The sequence below is a fragment of the Lagopus leucura genome, unplaced genomic scaffold, assembly GCF_019238085.1.
Source record: "Lagopus leucura isolate 7727_CA_CO unplaced genomic scaffold, USGS_WTPT01 Super-Scaffold_100159, whole genome shotgun sequence".
NCBI classification, from domain to species: domain Eukaryota; kingdom Metazoa; phylum Chordata; class Aves; order Galliformes; family Phasianidae; genus Lagopus; species Lagopus leucura.
This window is the reverse complement of record NW_024962335.1, coordinates 30,211,322-30,234,753: the sequence shown is the minus strand read 5'-3', so window position 1 is coordinate 30,234,753 and position 23,432 is coordinate 30,211,322. Positions and strand designations below refer to the sequence as shown.

The 23,432-nt window shown below is 43.7% G+C and overlaps 1 protein-coding gene across 16 annotated transcripts in view; it reads right to left on the bottom strand.

Annotated features, from left to right (window-relative positions):
- Positions 1–23,432, bottom strand: part of PPFIBP1 (PPFIA binding protein 1) — a 101,675-nt gene that overhangs the window by 58,732 nt on the left and 19,511 nt on the right. For 15 of the 16 annotated variants that reach the window (XM_042889415.1, XM_042889420.1, XM_042889417.1 and 12 more), the window contains exon 2: positions 18,459–18,534. The gene's annotated coding sequence lies outside the window, so the exon portion shown is untranslated. Of the gene's footprint in view, positions 1–12,704; positions 12,815–18,458; positions 18,535–23,432 lie in introns of all 16 variants that reach the window. The other variant, XM_042889416.1, reaches the window with a different exon arrangement.

The window sequence follows — 23,432 nt, the reverse complement described above, 5'->3', positions numbered from 1 at the left end:
TGTACAGAGGGAAATGCCACAGCAATGGAAGGGATCATTAATTCTGTGGGAATATAACCCACATGACGTAATAGGGTGAGGAGGCAGCACGCCAAATACAGATAAGGAAGGAGGCAGTGAGCCGATAAAGAATGTGAAGATACTGTAATGGTAGGTCTGACAGGCAATTGTATAACAGAGAATTATAAAATGGCTTGGGTTGGAAGAGACCTTAAAGAACACCTAGTTCCAGCTCTTTCCTGTGGGCAGGGCTGCCATACACCAACTCAGGCTGTCCAGTGTCCCATCCAATCCAGCCTTGAATATCTCCAGGGATGGAGTATCCACAACTTCTCTGGACAGTCTGTGTGAGTACCTCCCTGTGCTCCGAGTTTAAAAAAAAAAAAAAAAAAGAAAGAAAAAATCCTAAATCACCCCTCTTTTAGTTTGAAACCACTTCCCCTTGACACATCACTATCAGACAGTGTTAAAAGTCGGTTCTCCTCTTGTTTCTAAGCTCCCTTTAAGTACTGGAAGGTCACAATGAGGTCTCCCCAGAGCTTTCTTTTCTCCTGACTGATCAAGCCCAGCTCCCTCAGTGTTTCTTCTTAAGAGAGAAGCACTCCAGCCCTCTAATCATCTTTGTGGCCTCTTCCAAACTCACTCCAACTGCTCCACATCTTTCTTGTGCTGCAGGCTCCAGACCTGGATGCAATACTCCAGGTGGGGCCTCACAAAGGCAGTGTAGAAGGGGACAATCACTCCTTCAATCCTGCTGGCCACCCCCCTCTTGATGCAGACCAGGATACTGTTGGCCTCCTGGGCCGCAAGAGCATAATGCTGGTTCAAGTCCAGCTTTTCATTCATTAGGACCCCTAAGCCCTTCTTCACTGGATTGTTTTCAATGAGTTCTTCCCCCAGTCAGTACACACATCTGGAACAGCCTTGACCAAAGTGCAGCTCCTTGCACTTGGATTTGTTGAACCTCATTAGGTTAACATGTGCCCACTTTTCAGTTTGCCCAGATTCCACTGGATAGCATCCCTTCCTTCTGTTCTATCAACAACTCCACACAGCTGAATGTCACCTGCAGACTTGTTGAAGGTGCAAGGAACATGGTAGCGCATGCTCCACACTGACAGCCAACAGGATGACAGCAGTACCACCAGCTTCCGTAGAAGCATGCTAGAACTATGCTTTGTCCTACCTGGCTACCTTACACTCACCACAGCACAGAGCAGGAATGGGATGGGAACAAGGGAGGGTATGTGGTACCTTCCCAGGGCACAGAATACAGCAGCCTTCTTTCTGGTACACTAGCTCAGTTCAGAAGGTGTTCCCTTGCACCAGCTCTTCTCATTCATAAAAAACATAATTTGAGAGAAAAATCCTTTACAAACATGTTTGTTTTGAAAGATGTCCCAAGTTTTACTGCTCAAATGCCAAGAGCCACCTGCACCTATTCCTGCCAGCTTGCTCAGCCAGCGGTCTCTCAGAGGCACTGGAAGGAGCTGAGGTGGAGACAAGGGGTAGAAGCATCACACAAATCCACCAGAGGATAAACAAAGCCGTGGGCCTTCTGCAGGACCTCATGTCATTAAACTCAAGGCAGTTTGCTATTTTGCTAAAGCTAGAAAGATGGAGTGCAGAACTAGTAGTATTAAGGGCCAATGCTGTCCTTTATGTTGATAATACTCCTACTGAAGCAGGGCAAAGATATCAAAAAGAAGTGGGCCCCACACATCACAGACTGTCACTGCATATTTGATAATAGCTTCATTTGTGTTAGCAATGGAGTTTGGTATCAGCGCTCCAACTCAGCACAGTGCCCTGCATGAGGGGATGGGTCACACTGACATGAGTGGCTTGGCAAGGAAAAGCCTTGCTGGGAGGTGGACAATGCACAGCACCAGAAGCCTTTGAAGTTTCTTATCTAAAGGTTTTAAGAATTAATGTTTTCCTGATGTGATTAAAAAAAGCCTACAAGACTTGAGTTTACTTGCTACAGATAATCTGCTAAGTATGAAACAATGTTTTTTTGATTGTGTAATGAAAAACGCCTGTTTCACTAGATACAGTAATATACTGTGCTTCATTACTGACTTCACTAACAGTAGGCTGCCTTTAGCAGACGCCGCTCTAAAACATAAAAATGATCTTGTGCTCCATTTTAAAGAGCAGTACAAGCCAGTTTACAACCCAGTCACAGAGCCCATGTACCTATAAATCTGATTGAGGTCCCTAGAGCAGCCTAGGTCTTCTAGGAACCCATGTAAGCAGCAAATGGATTAGCACATGTCCCTCTGTGCTGCCCAGCCAGCAGCACCACAACCCAAGTCAGCAAGTCTGAAACAAATCAAGGTATGGTTAAATCACACAGTAACAGTGGAGAAACATCCCCATTCACTGTTGTCCCATCCTTTCATATCTAATGTGTTTGTGCCAGTTTACATCTCTGATACTCCAGTTGGGTTCACAGACTGTTGGAAAGCCTGTTCTACCACAAACCTTGCAATATCTGATTTCTTCCCAGACTCAAAGATCTTACAGTGAAGTAATTCCACTAGGATCTTAGTTTTCATAAAGGAAAGGTAAAATAATAAACCATATTTGAATCTCATGGTTGCTGAAGAAAGTTTGCTGTCAGCTGAGAATATCCTGAGTCTGAACACAGGAAGTCCTTCATTTAAAATGCGGTATCATAAGGCATAGAAGGGCTGGGGACTGAGGGGAAGAAGGATCACCTGCTTTCTTAAAGTCTACAACACTGGAAAAAAAACAACCACAACAGTATAGGCTGCTTAACTGTTCCCTTTCTCCCACCCTTCCCTCAACCAAAGATGTAACTAAAATAAAGCTTCAAAAATAATACAAGTCACTTGAAACTATTTTCTACAAATTTGATTTTACTACGCTGAGGCCTGAAGAACCTCACTGTTGTTTCATGGCTGTGCTGAGAAAAAGCAGTTCTTATGAAACTTCATAATTTTCCAACTTTGTGAAGCCCCACTGTAACAGATTGCAAGGATGGAACAATATGTCCAGTATTTAAAGTTCTGCCCACCCATGATTTATACACACCTAGATAGCTCCTCACACACACACCCTTGAGCTCTGGGAAATGCTAGTATAATTCCTGCAATTAAAGACATTGATACCAGAATTCGTTTGCCGAAAGGAAAAACCACCACCCCCTGCTCCAGCACATGGGGCATGTTTTTACAGGAGCAAAGTCAAAATCTCAAAACTAAGATGTGAACTCTGCCAAAGTTCAAGACACTTATTAGCAATGCGCAATCCACCATCAAACTGGAGTGGCAAGCTCCACCCCACCGTCTCCCATGGACCACCCTGCCCTTTCCCTGGCAGAGCAACTGAAGCCCATCTGAAGTTCACAGAATCACAGAATGGCCAGGGTTGGAAGGGACCTCAAGGATCATGAAGCTCCAATCCCTCTGCCACATGCAGGGCCACCAACCTCCCCATTTAATACTAGACCAGGCTGCCCAGGGCCTAAACCTAAATCTTCCCTCCCTCAACTTAAAACCATTTCCCCTTGTCGTGCTGTTATCTACTCATAGGCCCTTTAGGTACTGAAAGGCTGCAATGAGGTCACCCCACAACCTTCTTTTCTCCAGGCTGAACAAATCCAGCTCCCCCAGCCTGAAGTTTTGGGAGCTTAACGCTGCAGCTTTATTCAGCTGTATCCTGTAATCTATGCTGGGCATGAGGTAATAATACTTAATCTCACGCTGCAGCATCTTCATGCTTTGGTTTCCCTGTCAGACTTTACATAAACTTCTGAGTGATGGATGCTGCAATGCAGACAGACAATTGCTTGCCTCCATGTAAAATCAAAACTAGTACAGCATAGTTCTATGAATGCTGACAGGCTACACTCAAAATATTTTGGATGAATTAAGCAGTCAGTATTTTCATATAAATGTTCCCCTGAATGCTCATTCTCAAGATAAAACTTCAAAAACCTTTAGGGATCAGATACACTTTTAATGCTACATTTCTTTGAAGTATTTTCCCTTTGTATTTCAACGACACTTCAAAGTTTTCCCACTTACATACAAATTAAATCAGACATTTGATGCTAAAAGGAGACAAAAAAACTATTCCATACATTCCCAACCTTTGATGGGGGGAAGAAGATTCAGTTTCATAGAAAATCATATGTTAACCATATTCAGGTTTGCACTATAGCAGCTGCCCAAGAAGGATTTCTTCAGCTATCAAAGGTCAAATGAAACCACACCACGGTACAAGTCCCAGTCCCTCCTCTCGCTGAGATCCTTGTCCCAGCAAGCAGCACAGGCTTAATCTGCAGGATGCAGTCTTGCTGACATCAAGGTTGAGTTTGTAATTAATGGCAGTGCATGGCTCATGAAGGCCACTGGAGGGAGAAAACTGTTTATGGGGAAAACAAAGGTCCACTTGCACTGTCAAAGTTCTTACAAAGTTTAACAGGTGTTAAAAAACAAAACAAAACAAAACAGAAAGTAAACAAGTAATGACAGTTTCTCTTCATTCCCACAAACCAGCAAGTTCCTTGGCAGCCACGTGAACACCTGGGGCCAAGTCTCTGATGTTCACACATTGAGATCCATGAGTTACCTGGAGAGACGTCTTGTTCTCAAGGACTGAATAAGTTTTATAAGGTTGATCATGCCTTCACATGTAGCAAATTGATAAAAACAAAGTTATTGTTCCTGTAATTCCCTTTGTCAGGGAAATACTACCCTCCTGCCTACTGAGCCATCTGTAAGGCGACTGTTTGCAGAAAGGTGACATTTAGTTCTGAAGAACTATGGACACTGCTTCCCCAGCCACAGGATTGGAAGCTCCCTTGAACACCTTACCCTGATGAACACAGAGAAGGCACTTAGTCCAGGCTGAGCTTGCAAAAGACAGTGATGATGCCAAGGCCCCAGCTCTGAAGTTCTTGCTATACGATACAAGAAAAGTAAATCCAACATAGTCAAAAATGTTCACTTCACATACACCATATACAGTTCTGAAGGACTGAAATACTCTGGAAATACAGGGCTACTGAAATAACACTACTATTATTGAGTTTCTATCGAGAAGTCCGAAAAGCAAGACCACAGAAAGCTCTAGTAACTTAAATGCTACAATATAAGAACTATTCTAGGGCAAACTTTTAAGACCAACCACTGCAACTGCACTCCAAAGTTTGCAAAAGCTACATGCTCCTGCAATTCACTGTACAATTTAACTGTTTTCCTAAAGGAAACAGTCTCACTTGATCACTGAAAATAAACACTGTGTGCAAATAAGCTGCAAGTTCAACAGTAAATTCTGCTGAAGTTGCTGAAAATCCACCTAACTATAAGGAGCTCTTGAATGCATGCACCTAAGTATATGATTACCCCTGTTAAAGCCTTTACAAATAGAGTTCAATAACATTATTTTTTAGTAAGAAAAAAATTCTTGTGACGGAACACACCTTACAATATAAATCTAGTGGAGAGTTTCCTTCTATTTTCCTAAGATTTACTGCAATGCAATCTGAGTGGCAAATTCAGCTGGATAACATTCAACTTGTTGCCTTTGGTGCTTGTTGATAGAAATACCAAAATAGTACTACCAAAATGGTACAGTAATATGCTCTAGGCAATTGTTCCTGCTGCTATTGGCCTTACCCAGCAAATTATCTTCCGATCTCCCAACTTTTCCAACACCCTTTTTTCCACTACATTTTGAAGTCTTTAACAGAAGCCTAACTCCTTGATGTAAGGGAGTGAGAGATGGAAAAAAGTCTGGAAAAACTCAGAATTCAATGGAAAAAACAAACAAACAACCAAAAACAAACAAAAAGAAGCATTGTTCACATGACATATGTGAGAAAGCTGTGGTTTCCTCATTTTTCATCAACTTTTGAGAGATATTCAGAAGATAATCCACTTGGCCATACATATAACAACAAATGCTGGCAATCATCACCCCAGTTTATCTAAGTTCTGGTTCAACATACAATGCCTAACCAAAGTTTCACAGATATGTACATTAACAGGATCCAGTACCTCAGTGTGGTGATGACCACAACTCTGGAAGTGGAAGTACCTGAACCATGCAGCTGGCCTTTTAGATCTGCCTTTTGCTCTTTGATAATTTTTTTTCTGCTGTTCTAAATAAATAGCAAGTTATTGCTTCCTATAAATGTCTCAGGGATCATAAATGCGTTCAGGCCTCTAACAATATTTTAATGAAATATCAGTTCTTGCTTCTCTATTTAACTTGCAGGAAAAAAAAAAAAAAAAAAAAAAAAAAAAAAAAAAGCCATTTTAAGGAGATAATCTTAAGCAGCTTTCTGAGAAATGCCAAGAATACTGAATTGTCATTTCTGTGCCCTGGTTTGTTTTGAAGGGATTTTTTCCCCCTAGTAACCTATTTATATGTCTTTAAAAGAAAGTGTAGTGCCATAGGAGACAAAGTAGTATGAAGAGAAAGAAGTGCTATATTTTACAGCTTGTAAGATCTCAATCAGTAGTGTCAGCTAATTAAAAATCTTCAAAAAGTAGAATTCTAATTGCCTGCATTGCATTATTGCATCTAAAAAAAGATGCTGGGAAATAATATGAACAAGACAGCTACTTAAACACCACTCCATTTTCCTAAGCCAGGGATCTGTTATCAGTGAAACAAATGCTGGTAACTTGGGCACACTTGTGATGCATTTGTGCCCATTTTGAAGCTTCTGCAAATCTTCTTAAACGTTATTCAAGGAAAAGTTGCTTGTGATTTACAAAATCTTCTTTGTTTAAGGAGAAGAAGAAACCTTAAATTGTTTGCGCACTGTGATGCCAGCTTGGCTTCTCAATGCTAAAACACAGTGGTCCAAGTACAAAACTTCCAAATTAAGTGGGGATAATGTGATTGAACATAATACACTGGCAACACAAAGAGTCTGGTAACACAAAGAGTACATCTACACTAAGAATAATATAGTTTTCCTAATTACATCTGCCTAACTAAAGAGAGCTAGCCTTGCTTAAAATAGGCATCAAAATGAAGGAAAGTACTTCTTTAAAACAAACAGTTTGAGCCCTTTTGGGTGGTCTAAGCTACAAGTCACCCATATGAGCATATGAGCACCCTGTCACAAACTGCTACTTTGATGGACCAGCCTACCTGAGTGAAGCACATTTATCTGCCTGTGCAGTCACCCCTTAATGAGTCATTATGGGAGAAGTGGCTAGAGGGCTGGACTAGATGATCTTCATGGTCTTTTCCAACCTTAATGACTCTGATTCTTTTCTATGATTTTCTAAACAGCAGGGAGAAAGCAGGTGCTTTCTCATCCAACACGCACATTAAAACACAAAGGCACTAAAAAGACATCTTCATTGTCTCTGTGTCTTGAAGATGCTCGTATAAGGACTGTGGCCCAGCCCAGCATTTCTCTGCAAGATTTGACATAATCCCAGGAAATTGGTAGGGCTGGCAGCATCTGGCACCATGCAGCATTCCAAAGAGCCTTCTGCAAACACCTAGAGACAGAAATAGGACCATGTGTATTTCCTTTCCTACTGCGATAAAAGCAAAGCCCCACACTTGTTATAGATAACACACCAGGCAGTAACAGTGCTACAATCTTCACTGTGTGGATCATGGCATTCTCTATGGCTATCATAATACACAGTAAATTACATACAACTTAACTCTTAGTAATGCAAAGCTCAGAACTGTCTCCGTATTTTGTGGCTGCAGGAATTAATAGATGTTGACGACTAATCTGAGCAGGAACATTAAAAGAGATGGCCCTACCATTACTAGTTCTTCTCATGTAAGTACATGGTTTCTCGTCATCACAAGTGTCTACATCAATGGTTTCTTCTGATGTAGCAACGTTGGTGGGCTTCTCTTTCCCATCCTTCCCACAGGCAGTTACTCCTAGTTGTACTGTACCTATCTTCAGTAACAAAAGATTACTGCTATCTGACAACACCCCTCTGAACAAGAAAGTATAACTTCAGCACCAGATCCTGGCAGCAAGAAAATCCTATGGCGTGAGGCACAGGATCCCAATGAGCACTCACAGGTCCATGCAGAGTAAGCGATGCCAGTGACTGGTGCACATCATTGCTCCTACTTCTCTTCCCAAAGCTCTGAAGCACAGCATAAAGCCTGGCAGAGGTCTTGTAAATAGGAACACAGCTGCATACCAGAACTCTTTCTTTGCACAGCATGGGCCACACACGAGATAGGCTATGAATAAGCTCAAGATGTATGCAAAGGCAAAGCTGGCTACTCTACTCCTAAGATGCAAACTATAATAGTATTAACATCTCCAAGTGTCAAACCTGCAAGCAGCAATCAGTACAAAACTATTGTATTGACAGAGGTCAGAAGTAGAGGGAGGAAAGAAAAGGCAGCAATAACAGAAATTCATGCCAAGATCTTAGACAGAAAGCATCAAACCCACAAAGAGGCTCCTAGGAGAACTTGGAATCTCAGAACTGCAGACCAGCTTTGCTCTGTTGCTAGACTTTTGGGGGGCCAAAATACTGATAGTGAACAAGGCTATCTCCCAGATAGCCAGAGATGCAGCAGAGTGACATCTCTCACCTGAAAGATTTTCACTCTGTGCTGTGAGCCTGGAGTAGATCCAAAGGGCACCAGAGCAGCCATAAGTGGTTCTTTTTTGTTGTTTGCTTTTTTTATGTTTGCTTGTTTTTTTGCTTTGTTTTTTGCTTTCCCCACAACACTCAAGCACCCAATGGGATGCTGAGCTTATTTTCCATCAGCATGTAGACAGAAGTTGGTGGAGTGCCTGCCTGGGTAGGTGGCTCTGGCAGAATCCCTGGGGTTGCTTTACTACAGCTGTTGCCTGGTAGACCTTGCGTAGCATGACACCACAGCACATCAAATCCAACTGCTCAGCAGCAAGCCATGCAGGTACAGCAGCCAAAATGCCCTGGCACAGAGCCTTATCAGCACAGCTAACACTGGCTGCCCAGTCCCAGAACAGAATTCAACTTTCAAAATATTTTGAGCAGCTCCTTATCAAACAAAGTGGCTTTACACAAGCTCAACATTTTGCCTGTTTATAATCTGTTCCCCTGAAATTAGATTGACAACTTAGCTGAACCACAGCCTGGAACAGCAATGATGATCTGTCCATTGGCACAGGATTTTTTCAGCAAAATCCATCCAGACTGAGATCAGCAAGTTGCATAAATCCACATTTGATAATAAGCATGTTCCTAATGCTACTGAAGCCAGTGACACTAAGTACTTGCTAAACACTGAGTGCCTCTTCAACTGATTGATCAAAACAGAACCTCAAAATACAGATTAGGAGTTGGACTTGAAAATCCTCGTGGGTCCCATCCATCACAGGATTTTCTACAATTCTAGATCTTGCTGGCCTTGTGCAACTTGCAGGTGCTTTCAGTATCAGCACTCTGTTATAAGGTTCACAGTGAAATAATAGCTCTCCTTACCTTGAATGACTTCAGTCCAGCAGCCACCAGATGTGAGCTCTGTCACAAACTGAATGAGATCAAGTACCCACAAGCATCCTTCTCACTGTGGCTGCAGTCCTCCTTCCCTCTCCAATGAAAATGACTTTCTGAGCACAGCTACTGGTGTGTGTGTGTGTGCTGGACTCAAGGGAAATGCTGAAAACTCAAAGTCTGCCATAAAGACACAGTCAATAGTGATCTTGCTCTGGATTGCTCCAAGTGTAACATCACCACTTCATAAAAAGAGTAACCACTATGTAGGCTATTTCTAGGTAAAATATACTACAGTTTACACAGAACCTCTGTGACCACTTAGCTCGAGTCCATACAGAAAAGATAACAAAAATTACTCAGAGATTCAGGGTAAACAAATGATGTTCTATGATATCTTTCTCGATGGGGGCTATGCTAAGCCCTCACAAGGTAGAAAAATGCTTCCAGGAAGCACCTTCACAGAAGCAACTGGGAGTCCTGGGGAAGCTCATTCCTTGCTCAGAAAACAGAGAATGACTCAGATGAAAGTTAACAGCCTTCACTGCTGGTGGCAAGGAGCAACAAGTTGGCTACTGATCCAGCAATTTGCAAGGACAGTCAAGAAAGTTAGTTTCATTAGCTTACAGGTACTGGTTATTGTTAGGTACTGATTCTTTTCTTGTTGCTATTTAAATAAACAGCCATCAAATGCATAAGAAAGCATTTTGTGATAAACATCCCAGGATCACGGCAACCGCCTCCAAGCACAGGACAATTGACTTGGTTAAGTGAGGAAAGTGTTCCAAGTGTCCAAGCCTCTTGGATGATGTCCACCTACCACAAAAAAAGACAGTTCTCCTCCCTGAATGTGCATCTTGTTCTCATCAGTGCAACACTGCAAGGCTGTTAGGAACAACTTCATCTCCTACTGCTTCCTATACCTCAATTCACTGTGCACTGAAATAATGAGGGGGAAAAAAGTTAAAAAACATGATGTTTCTCAACCTACACTTTCTCTATAATTTCCAGAAGAGGTATAACCGGAGGCAAGATAGTGGAGAACCAGGCCCTCAAACCAAGGAGAAGAGAAAAATGCAGCAATTGTACTATGACAACAAAACAGACAGAATTTTCTGGCTTTACCATTATATCGAACACTAAGTGGTTCAAGTGAACTTGATCTCCCCTCATCAGACAAAGCTATTTGCTCTCCTACTTTCTTAAAGTAACTCAGATCTGTCTATGTCCTATTTTTAGTATCTAAATTAAGAATATTGCTCATAACCAGATTATATGGCATTTATTCTGAAGAGTAAGGGATACTGTTAGAGCTAAAAACTGAATATAAACACCCTGTGGATGTAAGCCATGACATTTATATACTGGATTAATAAGTACTAAGAGGAATTTCTGATGTAGGGCATGTGACCCTCCCTTCATTTCAGAGGCAATTATTTTAATACCATGATTTCAAAGTGTGACGAGCCCTGGAAAATGCTTACAGACAGGCAGCTTTACTCAAAAAGCTCTCCAATTCCCCAAAAAACAATTTCAGGTGAATCTCTGGTTTTGAGATAAGAGAACACCTGGGAGTTTGTTTGTTTCAAATAAGGATGTGAGCATATGCTGGCAGGGAGATAGGCAGACCTGAAACAAATGTCAATTTTATGCTGTATGAATCCGAGCCTCCCTGAAACAAATTGGAAAGGCTCAAGGATGGTCGATACAGACATCCTGTTCAGGCACATCTCTTGTTGTAACCAGAGTGACTCGTGTTGCCACAGCTGAGCCATGCCATCAGTGGAGCAGCTCCTTCCTGAGGTCCTGCAATCAGCTGCAAACCACCAGCAGATTTCTGAAGCGGCCGCATCTTTTGAAGCAGCCCTTGCCTTTCACACCTTGTTGCCTATTCCTCAACACTGTTCAGGCACCTGAGTCTGGAACCTACTGCCTTGGGAAACTCAAAGGGCCAGCTTAGAGCTCTGACAGCAAAGCAAAAAACAATCATGCTCCCGCTAGTCAGACCCAGGCAGTGTAACCCAGCCTCCCACACCCAGGAAGCCTCTGCACACCTGGGTCAGCCCTCCCAACTCAGGGCTGCCCAGCTGATGCCATGTGAAGGCCCACGCTGACAAGGGTCCCATGAACATCCCTTAGGCCATATGTGAGGTTTTCCATAAACGTCCACTCGTACCACTCAGATCCGCCATAAGGATCACCATCTGGCACAGAAACTCTAGCAGTTTCCCAGACTGACCCTGAATCCTAGAGATAGGTTAGCCTAGACATCCTACTTCAACAAGTACAACTGTAACAAGAAGCTAAGCTGTAATGCCGGACTTGTTCATGAGGGTGTGGGGATACGAGCAGTTGGACGTGGAAGAAGTTGCAATTTCAAACTTTTAACAGTTAAAAAACTCCCTGTGTTCGCTTACGTTATTTTAGAATGGAATTTCTTGGCTATGCAAGCAAAACAGGGCAGGCAGTAATCAAGTTACTGTGGGGAACCTCATTGGCTCAGGTACCCACTGCCTCCCGCTTTCCAGTGGCAGCAGTTTACTGCCTCTTCCAACTCCGACTGCTCCTTTTGTTCCACATAGAAGCCTAATGTTCCACCTTGCCCACTCTTCCCACTTTGTTCATATTTCCTTGAGTGCCAGTGATATTTGCCATCAGCCCATAATATCCAACAGCTTCTTTTTGCTGCTTGGAAACAGTTTGGAAGAAATGTGATAACAAACAAACAAACAAAACACCACCATCACCACCACCAGAAAAAAAGCTTATTTTCCTGCTTGGCATAACCACAGCCTTTTGGGGAATTTGTACTAGAGGAGTAGGGGTGGAAAAGGAAGAAATATCTGGAGAGTTAGGTAGCTCCCTCCCTCTTTTAATTTCAAATACCTAATCAACACATAGAGATACTGAAGTATCTCCAAGAAATTCCTTGGTGGGGGTTATCAGCAAGATCCCAGCAACTTGCTCTAGACACGTTCACAAAAGCATTCACCCCTTTGAGGTGCAATATCTCAAAAAAAATTACAAAACATACACACACACACACACACACACACACACACAAAATTCAACCCACAAACAAAACAGTCCAAGGCAAACGTGCAGCTCCCCACCTCCAGCTCTCCAGAGCTGTCGAAATCAAAGACTAGGGAGAGAAGTGGTCAGATAACAAAGGAAAGACACTAAGGCAACAACAGGAGCACACGCACTGCAAGTAAAGCGTGAAAGTCTGCATACCAGCTGCTCTGCTCTTCCTGGTGCAAAATTCAGATCCCAACTCAGCCCTGTGGGCTCCCAAGCAGCATGAGGGAAAAATATCCAGAATCAGAATAAGCCACGTTCAGTTCCTCAAAAAAAAAAAAAAAAAAAATCAGCTGACAAGTCATAAGGAATTCAGGTATCATGTGAAACAATGGATGAAATGAGAGCCCTGCAAACATGCCATGGAACAAGACAGCTCTCCTCAGAGCCAGAAGAAAGCATGCACAAATGAGGTAATGGAGGGAGTGGTCAGAGCTGCCCAGGTCACCAGCCCAGTTATCTTCAGGAGCACGCTCCACCATGTGTGATTTTAGAAGTTGAAAATAAAAACACAAACCTCCCTCCTAGCAAATTAGAAAAAAATGCTGGCTGTGGTACCTGGATGCTGCAATCTGTTGCTGAAGATACCATCTAAGGCATCAGAATATATCTGTCCTACCTGTCCAACACAGAAAAAAAATACATGCACGGAGTTAAAGCTCAAGCCCCTAAAAGGGCTTGGCAATGTTTTGCATTCCCAGATAGCGCGTGGCTGAAGACAGTTGCATTCCTCATTGCCTTTACTAGCAAGGCATGTCTAGAATAAAGTTGCTTGAAGTTATGCAAGCCTTTCGCCAGAAAGTTTATCAAACAAGGCATCTGAACCCAGCCAGAAGGCGGACAGGCAGTATCTGAGAACCTGTGGATAAGCAGCAGAAATATTCCAAAGATGAAGAAATTCTTCATGTGATTTCTGCTCTTATGCATCACGCCACTTCATCAACAAGTAGGCTATCTGTCCTCCTCAGCAGGGCTAAATTCCTCTGATGCAGCTCCGAACTCTGAAGCACTTTTTTCTAGATTTCATTAAAAAAAAAGAAAAATTATGGGGAAAAAAAAGGAGTTTTAATCAAATGCAAAGCAGTGGTTATCAACATTGCTGCAATTACTTACAGATCTCCTCTGAAAGAGCTGGCTGAGGTGGTTGCCAAGCCACTCTTTGTTGTATATGAAAAGTCATGGCTTTCAGGTGAGGTCCTGGATGACTGGAGGAAGGGTCACCTCGCTCCCATTTACAAGAAAGGGAGCAAGGAGGACCCGGGGAACTACAGGCCAGTGAGTCTCACCTCTGTGCCTGGGAAAATCACGAAACAGATTCTCCCGGATGACATGCTTGATCACATGAGGAATGAGAGTGTGATCGGAGACAGCCAGCACAGTTTCACCAGGGGAACATCATGGTTAATCAATCTGGTGGCCTTTTACGAGGGAGGGATGAAGGGATGCCATTCAGAGGGACTTCCACAGGCTTGAAAGGTGAGCCCAGGTGAATCTAATGAGGCTCAACACAGCCAAGTGCAAGATTTTGCACTTGGGCCAAAAGGCCCACAAAAGGCCAAAGTTGAGGGAGGGAAGATTTATGTTGGATGTCAGGGGGAAGTTCTTTATTATGAGAGTGGTGAGGTGCTGGAACAGGCTGCCCAGAAAGGCTGTGGATGCCTCACAATGGAGGTGTTCAAGACCCAGTTGGATGGGGCCCTGGGCAGCCTGGTCTAGTATTAAACGGGGAGGTTGGTGGCCCTGCCTGTGGCAAGGGGGTTGGAGCTTGGTGATCCTTGAGGTCCCTTCCAACCTGGGCCATTCTGTGATTCTGTAACATCCCAGAGACCACTTAGAGCCAACAATAGAAGGGTAAAAACAAGAATACTGCTGTGGCACATGATGGGGGACATAAATAAAGATAATTTCTGTGCAGTAACACAGTTCCCATTTAGGACACCTCTCTTTTCCCATGTCAGCCTCAGCTGCCAAATAAGAGGAAAAAATACAGAAACATCAACAACTTCACTTAGTTAGCAAAGGTTAGGCAAGATCATTCACGATAAACATCTCTCCCTTTTCCTTTGTTGTTGATGGGAATCAAACATGACTTTTTCCTACTTTTTTTTTTTCTTCATTTAAACAAGGAAGGTGTGGTGCTACTCCAGTAGCAGTCAGGGAGGATCTCAGGGTGATAATTTGACTCTTCTCACGGCCTAAGGTCCCTTGACTTGTGGTTCATTTTCCCCTTTGTAAAATGGGGCAAATAAAAACTACTACACAATGATATAGAAATTGTTTAATTCAGAGCTGTATCATTTTGAAGATGCAAATAAAGTGCCAAGTATTATTACCAGATGATGCAGTGATAGATTTCTTCCCACAAGCTACTTAAGGAAAGAAAAAAGCCATGCAAGCAGACAGCCCTATTTCTAATGAGATGCACTACTCAGAAAGTGGGACATCTTAAAACAGATTGGACAATCTTCTTCCAGCTCAGAAAGATTATTCTCAACACATAAACTTCACAGGATTATATATTTACAAACTGAAACATATCAGTTGACCAGGTTTCTGCAGACTAAATAAGCTTGCCTAAATAAACGGGGAGAATACACATTCTCAGTCTTGAAGAAATCAGGAAGAGTTTCTCAGAAAAGTAAGAGAAGAAATGGAATTAGATGTGAAAGCTCTGTGGGGGATGAATTTTTATTCTCTGAATATAAAGCAACTGTCAGGACTGGGAAAATCAAGTAAGGAAAAAAGCAGTCGGGGAAAAGCAGGGAAAGGCTCTGTGCAGCAGAGAGGTCACATGTGAGATAAACAGGGCAGTAAGCTAATGTGTGCAGATAAACACAGCTCCCTTTCTCTCCACACAGACTTTTATGTGTATTACAGAGCTGCCTTCAGCACTGTGGGTGAACATAATGTGAAGCTATGTTAACGTTACCCAAACCACATTGCATAAAACATCAGAGCAAAAGCACAGAGACATGCATACTGCTTTCTGTAAGCTGCAATATTCCCTCTTGGAAGAAAGGGATGGAAAAAGCCTGAATATAAAAACCCTGCCCCTCTCCCCCCCACTGCATGCCAAGGGTGACACACTTCTTCCCCTCTGGCCCAAAGTTCATTTCTCCTACGAACGGCTTAAAGGGAGGTGCCATTCACACAAGAGAAATGTTAACTCAAAAATAAATGAGCAGATTCATGGCTTTAACCTTTCTTGAATGCAGCAGTGAGTCACAACAAAAAACGACCTTCACCAGCATCCCTATGTCATTCAATACCCTGGCACTGCTTGGGCAGCACAATGGGGTTGAACAAGGCTGAAGTTGAGGAGGAGGCAACTTCTCCTGCCAATCAGGAGCTTTATCTTGCATTGCACTCTTGATGACACAGTGGTCCCAGGTAACACACTGACACACAAGCGACACCCCCACCCCAAACATCCTGCAACTGTCCCCATGTTGTGCCTTGCCCCAGTGTCTGGCCACGATCAACCTCAAGCCCTAGGCAAGCACACCCCAACTCCTTGCCTTCCCACCCCAGCCATGGCCAGTGCCACACCTCCCATAAGCATGCAGAGGAAACACTCGGCACTATTTTGAGCATATCTGAGTTTAGCACAAGTACTAAAAGCCCAAGAAAAGCTGCACGGAGGCTGTACCCACAGGATAAGCCACAGGCAATAATAAATGCAATGATGAGATGTACACACAGGGCAACGGGAAGCCCTCGCACTCATCTGCCCAACTGGGAGCAGCAGACAGCAGCTCGTAACATAGCCCAGTGCTGAGTCAGAGGCAGGGACTTCCGGCCATCACACTAGGAGAGGCTTTTATTTACTTATTTGATGGTGAAAGCAAGTAGCAGAAGGAGAAATCACTTCCAGCCTTCCGGACAGACTGGTGAGGGAAACAGGACTAACCTAAGCAGAAAGCCTCCAAACAGCAGAGATACACTGGCACTCAGGCTGTGGGAACAGAGAGAGAATCCAGCACCCACAGGTGCCGACTAGGAGGGATTGGAGCACACACTTCCTCCCAGAGCAATGTGGAAGAAAAGGCAGATTTAGCTCCCAGTGCTTCTGCCTATTCCTAGGGAAGGAAAAGCAGCAACATCTGGAAAGCAAGGATCCGGAGACTTTCAATGAAGGCAAGACATTCGCACAGTCATGCCAGCAGACTGAAAATCCCCAAACACACATCCAGCAGAAAGTGGAGGCCAGCCAACATCAGACTTTCAGTGACGTTTTTATAGTCATGACCCATTCAAATCCAGCTGGAGTGCCTGGCCAGCTGGAATGTAATCCCACAGCTCTGATACGCAATAAAACTGAAGAAATGGGACCTACATAGGAGGACAATAGGTGATAACTGCTCTTGGAGCCAGCAGGCCACTGATTAAGAGTGTGGGGAATAAAAGCTTTTGGTGTCAGACTTCAGGGTTCCTGACAAAGAGCATAACTCGCTTCTTTCCAGGCCCCTGGGCAGCCTATGGATCCCAATCCCACAGAGAGTTCACACATAGTGATTTAGAGTGGGAAGGGTTGGAGGCCCAAAAAGAGGCACTCCAAGGACTGTAGCAGGGGGAAGGAAAGGAAGAGAAGGGAAATAGTATCTTGAACAAGACACAGCTCCATCTCCAGCAGGCCTGGGGATGCAGGATGGCACTGTGGAGCAGCAATGACCAACGCCAGCTTTGGAGCTTGATCACACCAGCAGTCCCAGGCAGCAGACGGGCACTTTCTGCTCTCTCCAAAGAGACAGTAAATCTCTGGGGACACGGCAAGTAAATCCTTGGGGCACAGGCTGTTAAAAACAGCAGTCACCACTGACAGTCTCAGCCCCATGAGTGTGAGGCACACCATTGTGCGTGGGTAAATGGGAGGGCTGCACAGCAACAAAAAACAAGAGAAAGCACACACAAAAAAAGGTCCCAGCTGGAGTGGAGAGAGTGGGGAGCAGCCTGATGAAGCAGTTACAGCGCAAAGATAGCATTTGAGAAGAAGCACAACAGGGCTGTAAAGCAGAAGCTGGTATAGTTACAGTAAGGGGTTGGTGCATCCCAGTCATGGCATGCAAAGCTGAGGTACAGGTGCAGCAACTCAACCCAGCTCTCCAAGCAAAGAGCCTGCTGGAATTCAGAAGCCTGAAGTCCTTCACATGCCAGATGATACCATGATATCCAAAACTAAGCAGATAGGAGATAACCATCCCCAAAACAAGACTGGCAGCTCTGATATGCACTGCGCTACTTGGATCAAATCAGTCTAGACCAAATGCAAAATGCCACACCTTGAAGTCTACTAAACTGGGCTATTTCCAACATCTAATGCAACAGATAGTCTATTCTGTCAAGAGTGGTTTTCACATAAACTTAAACTTGCCCCAGTGATCTGAAAGCCCTGGGCAGTTTCTCTACACGTTGCCACAGACCTGTCGAGTTAGATTAACTGCAGACACACAGCACTGCCACACCACACAGGCGTGACAAGTGCAGCGAGGCCCATCCTGAAGCACTGGCACCATTTTTTGAGTCCACAGTGTGCCACAAGAGTGGCTCCAGTGGTCATTTCCTTTTTATCTCCTGGATCACCAAAATATACTCAATTATACTGCCACAGTCCGTATGTTAACTCCTAAGCGTCTGTCTTTAAAACGCAGAAAGCCTCCCTCAACCTGAACAGCAGTTCAGAATGTATAAGGGATGGCTACCTTTTCAAAGACGTCAAATAAAAGGGTTTTCACACAAGCAGACGCAGCATGATGTTCATCTACAGCTCCTGCAGGAAGCTGTAATGCACTGTAATTTTACCAATGTTTGAACTAAAAGCCTAAAGGAGCTGTTGTGTAAGGTATCAAGCAAAAACCAGAGGATATGTTGACATCAATAGCGAGGAGTAAGCTGTTGGCTTAGGTTACTCACCCAGGGGAGCAACCTCAATGCTGATATCCGCTGTTACGCTTGAGCCAATTCCACTGATCCATATAAGCTTCTGACACTGGAAAGAGAGAAAGAAAGAATTTAATTAATTGCTACAAAGTCTGAGGAGGCTTAAAGTGAAATCTTGTAAAAGTTTATGATGAAGTGACGTGGGATACAGGAAGCACAGTGGATGACGTACGTAACAGCATTTAAAAAAACAACAACAACAAAAAATGTACCAAGAGATTAAAGGATGACAGTTGATGTACAAATAAGAAATGAGCTTACTTATTCCTAACAATTCCCAGCAACATCCTTGCTCAGTAATTTCTGCATTAAGTGGCCAGGTTTGTGCCTGCCTCCACCTCCCAGCAGATCACAACTATACAACACAAAGCAAGGAAGGTGAATGACGCTTTGAAATGATTCCTTCTCACTACTGTGACCTGCAGAACTGCCAGCCCAGCGCCCCACGGAGCTAAACCACCAGAGCTCTGAGTGTGAAGAGAAGCCAGTGAAGGTCAGAGCAGAACAAGGCACTGAAACAATCCTACAGCTCTTTCCCATCATCACAGATGACAGTCCCATCTAAAGATTTCGGTCAAAATAAATGCTATTTGGTGCAGGAAGCTTGACAAAATTTTTCTGGTATAAAGTTCTGCATGAACTTCAGAAATGCTGGGGGAAGTCTGGGAATAAAACTCTGGAAAGGTTAAAGAATTCCAAGCCTAGGCAATTACACAAGCTTCCATTAAGATATAAAAATCTAACTCCCATATGAGTGCTCAGTTGAAATACATCCGGCAGGACTGAAGCAACGAGGAATGCTGCTGAACAGTATTGTGCATCACTCTGCAGGAAGGTCAGTAACCTTCTAGTTATGATCTCGGTGTACCACTGGGATGCTGCCCTGGCAGGCTCAGACACTGCTCATGGAACAACAGTTGTGCCAAGAGCAAGAGCAGATACTGGCAAGCTGAGAGAAGCTCAGACAAGCAAGCAACATCATCAGAATGCAAACACTTGACTCAGAAATATTAAGGGCTAAAGAAACAGACTATCTAGTTGATCTGAGACAACAAACACTGATTGCAAATATCCAGAAAGTGTGAGCTAAAACAGAGAGAATTCAGCTGACTTACGGCATGTGGTAATAGGGCACAAAAACAAAAATGCAATCTCAGGTCTAAATATTAAAAATGTAAAATAGATTGTCTTGGAGCATACAAAGGATGTTGAAGGGAGGTTGTGGAGAGGTAGGATTCAGTCTCCTCTCCCATGTAATTAGAGATAGGACTAGAAGGAACAGCCTCAAGTTGTGCCAGGGGAGATTCAGGCTGGACATGAGGAAACACGTTTCTCCAAGAGTGGTCAGGCACTGGAATGGGCTGCTCAGGGACGTGGTGGAGTCACTGACCCTGGAGGTGTTCAAGGGATGTTTAGACATCGTGTTGAGGGACATGGTTTAGTGGGAAATACTGGTGGGTAGGTAGACAGGTTGGACTGGATGATCTTGGAGGTCTTTTCCTACCTTCGTCATTCTATGATTCTAAATGGCTCATTGCTTCTCAGAACAATTCTTTTTTTTTTTTTTTTTTTTTTTTTTTTTTTAACAGACTGGGAAAAACACCAGGAAAAAAAAACAACGTACACAGACCATGAAGGACAGAGATATATAAGTCTCTGCTAGAAGACTGTCACAGGACCAAGGTTTCAGGCTATTGCAACAGAATAATTATGCCCTGTGCAACACAGGAAGAAAAAAAACATCTGTCAGATGGAAAAAGAGACAAAACATGGTAGGCGGGGAAAGAAAAATATTTGAGGTTTCTATAAAGGGTACTGCAGAACGTCATGTAGAAGCTTACAAAGCTAGAGAAAAAAGTTACATTAATGGTGTTATTGCAAGTCTGCTTAAAGTAATACCATGCACAGAAACTAAACATTTATCATTAAATGGAGCTTCTCCTCTTCACTCCCAATGTTCAGCTCCAGCTAAGTCACTCAAGGCTCGCAGTTATGAAGGACCTTTGGGATTCTCAGGCTGCAAGGACCCAAAAGGAGCAGTAGAGTAGAAGGGAAAGACTCAATCTCTTCCATCACAGAAGGGCTCTGAAGTACAAGGGAGCCCCAGACATCTCTCAGCCCAAAGCTCCCTCACTCTTCTGCCAGGTCTCCCTCCCTTCAATTTTGGGCTGATCTGCTCTTCCCAGCCTGGAGTGCTGGCTTCAAGGCTTCAGCAGCTCATCCTGATCCTCATGACCACAACTATTTTGGTAAATCAAAGATGCTCTTTGTTCCTGTGGTTTGTCAGAAAGTTTTAGTCATTTCCTCCTGAGCAGAGTCAGAGCTACACAGACCCAGCCCACACCTCTAGCAAGCAGCATAGGCACTGGCTACCTAATGAGAAAGGGAAAACCAGGCAAACCTTTCTCAGAAGTGAATTAACCACCTTATAAACTACATGGATAAGTGTTCCAGAAGGATTCAGTTTGCTTCTAAATCTACTAGGAAAAGTGATTGACACAATACCATTTGTAGCTTCCCTAATTTTGCAGCCTAGATTCAAATCTCAGTTCTTCCAGGCAGAGTTCACTACAAGTTCAGCATGAAAAACAACCGCCGAGAAAAGCCCATACATAATCAAGAGCCGATTTTTAGGAGCACCATTTACTAACTGCAGGACGAGGCACAACAGGTGAAACAAAAGGTCATCAGACGCTCATGCAGGGACCAGTGCAAAATACAGCTGCCCTGGAGGAACTTTGCAATATCGCCAAGAAGTGACAGTATTGCAAGACAAACGTAAACAAAGGCAAAACAAAAGACAGGCACAAAACACTGCATTTTTCTGTCCTTATCAAACTGTAATCTCTTAACCAGGAAGAAAACACAAATCGTAACCCTGCAATCTTCCATGTTCCACAGCAATGCTTTACCTTGCCAATCAAAGGTTTTCTCCAACAGCTACACAATTCTTTTTTGAATTATGGAAACAAAACTGCATGCAATTACTTGCTGTTTGGATTTGAAAGAGACACAACCCCATTCTTGAATACATGAAATATTCAGAAGTTGCAACGTATTTAGTGCTACTGCTTTTCTCTTAGTACATGGCCCTGATTCCTTTTTTTGTACCTACTGGAGCTGCGGTTCAGGAATGTTCTTGGAGGAATCCAATCCAGTGCACTGCAAGGAAATAATCTGATTTCCTTCTGCTCTTTGCTAGATATAAATAAAGATCAGTTTTCCCTAAACATTTCTGACCAAGAAAAGAAGGGCTTTGAGCTACAAGATCTGAAAGAACATCACTCTTCTACTCAAAATGCCTCTGTGACGTGGGACCCAAGCAATCACAGCACAATTCAAATTACTCTTCCTTCCCACACACTTGCTTCATGTCTGGGTGTTTGTGTATAAATTAAAAAGCCACTATGACATCCTTCCTATGTTTTAAGGAAAACCATGTGACATCTTCTGCAGGCAGCAGAACTCAAGGCAGCTTGCATTTCATTACTTCCCACCACCCCCTCATACCCCAAAGCACTTCATGAGCTGAACTTCCTACACGCGGAAGCCTGAATTGAACGCAGAGACCAGCCTTGCTCAGGACAACAAGGCTTTGTGCCTGCTGGCTGCTTGGACCACTTGAGGATGTATGTGGTCAACACGAGGTAGCATCTTAAGTTATCTGGGCTACAGCCAGGGCTCTCTCAGCATCAAGAAATCAGACAAACAAAGCACACAGGGGGGATGGATTTGACATCAGCCAGGCCACACAGCTCATCCTGAAGCAGGGGACAGTGTAAAACAAGGTGGCCAAAGTTTCACAGGCAGGGAGCATTTCTTTAAATCCACTGGGGATATTCAGACTTTCAGCCTTTCAACGAGAGAGGGCATCATCTGTAATACACTGCACTCCCAACCTGAAGCAGCACAGCAGCTTCTTCGGGAAACCTCTGACAACAGCTGAGGCTTCCCCAGTTGTAAGCAGCTCTGTACACATCCTAACCTCTTGGCCCTTCAGAGTGAGGTTGAGAAAGTTTCCAATTTCTCACTTGGATCTCTCCAGTGAGCCAGCCCTCTTTGCAGCAAGCCTGCCACAAGAGGTGCCAAGAAGCAGCCTCCTTGGCCCATCCTGCCTTACACCTCCAGGCAAGAAAGCTCAACTGAGTGCTCTGCTTCCTTCAGTCTGCAAGGAGAGCCTGACCATCCAGATGCAGCCAGGACATCTTCATGAGAACCCAGAGGCACGTGCAGCAGCTTGGCCAAGCTGTAGCTCCACTTGGGCACACAAAGCAGCCAGCAGCTCCTGTGCAGGCATAGCTCCTTCTTGTCCAGACCTGCATGAAAGCTTCTGCAGCCTGATTCTTTGGCTTCCAACAGACCTGAATACATTACAAGTTACTTCTGCAGAACTTTCAGATTTCCCTACAGTAATACTTAGCTTACACTGCGTATAAACACTTACACTGAGAAGATTCTTTCTTGAGAAGCATGTTTGGATCTTGTGAATTCTGTCATTACTCCATGCCAACAGACCATTTTTTCTTTTTTTCTCTTTAACGAATGAATCAATGCTACTATGCACAACTTGTCTCAAAACTTTATGAAGAAATGTTAACAAATATATTAATTAATTTCTTAGGAAGTCACCAGTGCAAGATACATGCATCCAGTCATCTTGCCTTGGTAAGGTGGATGGGGGATCTGAAGTCACATAGCAAAGCAATGAAGAAACACAGTTTGAATGATTTGGGAACCCACTGATTTTCCAGGGGTTAGTCATTGATGCACTTTGTTCAGCCTGGAGAAGGGGACATTGTGGGGAGACCTCATCACAGCCTACAGCTTCCTCATGAGCAGGAACAGAGGGGCAGGAGCTTCTGGTGACCAGCAACAGAACCCGATGGATGACACAAGGTTCTGACAGGGTAGGTTTGGGGTTGGATACTGGGAAGGGGTTCCTTAGCA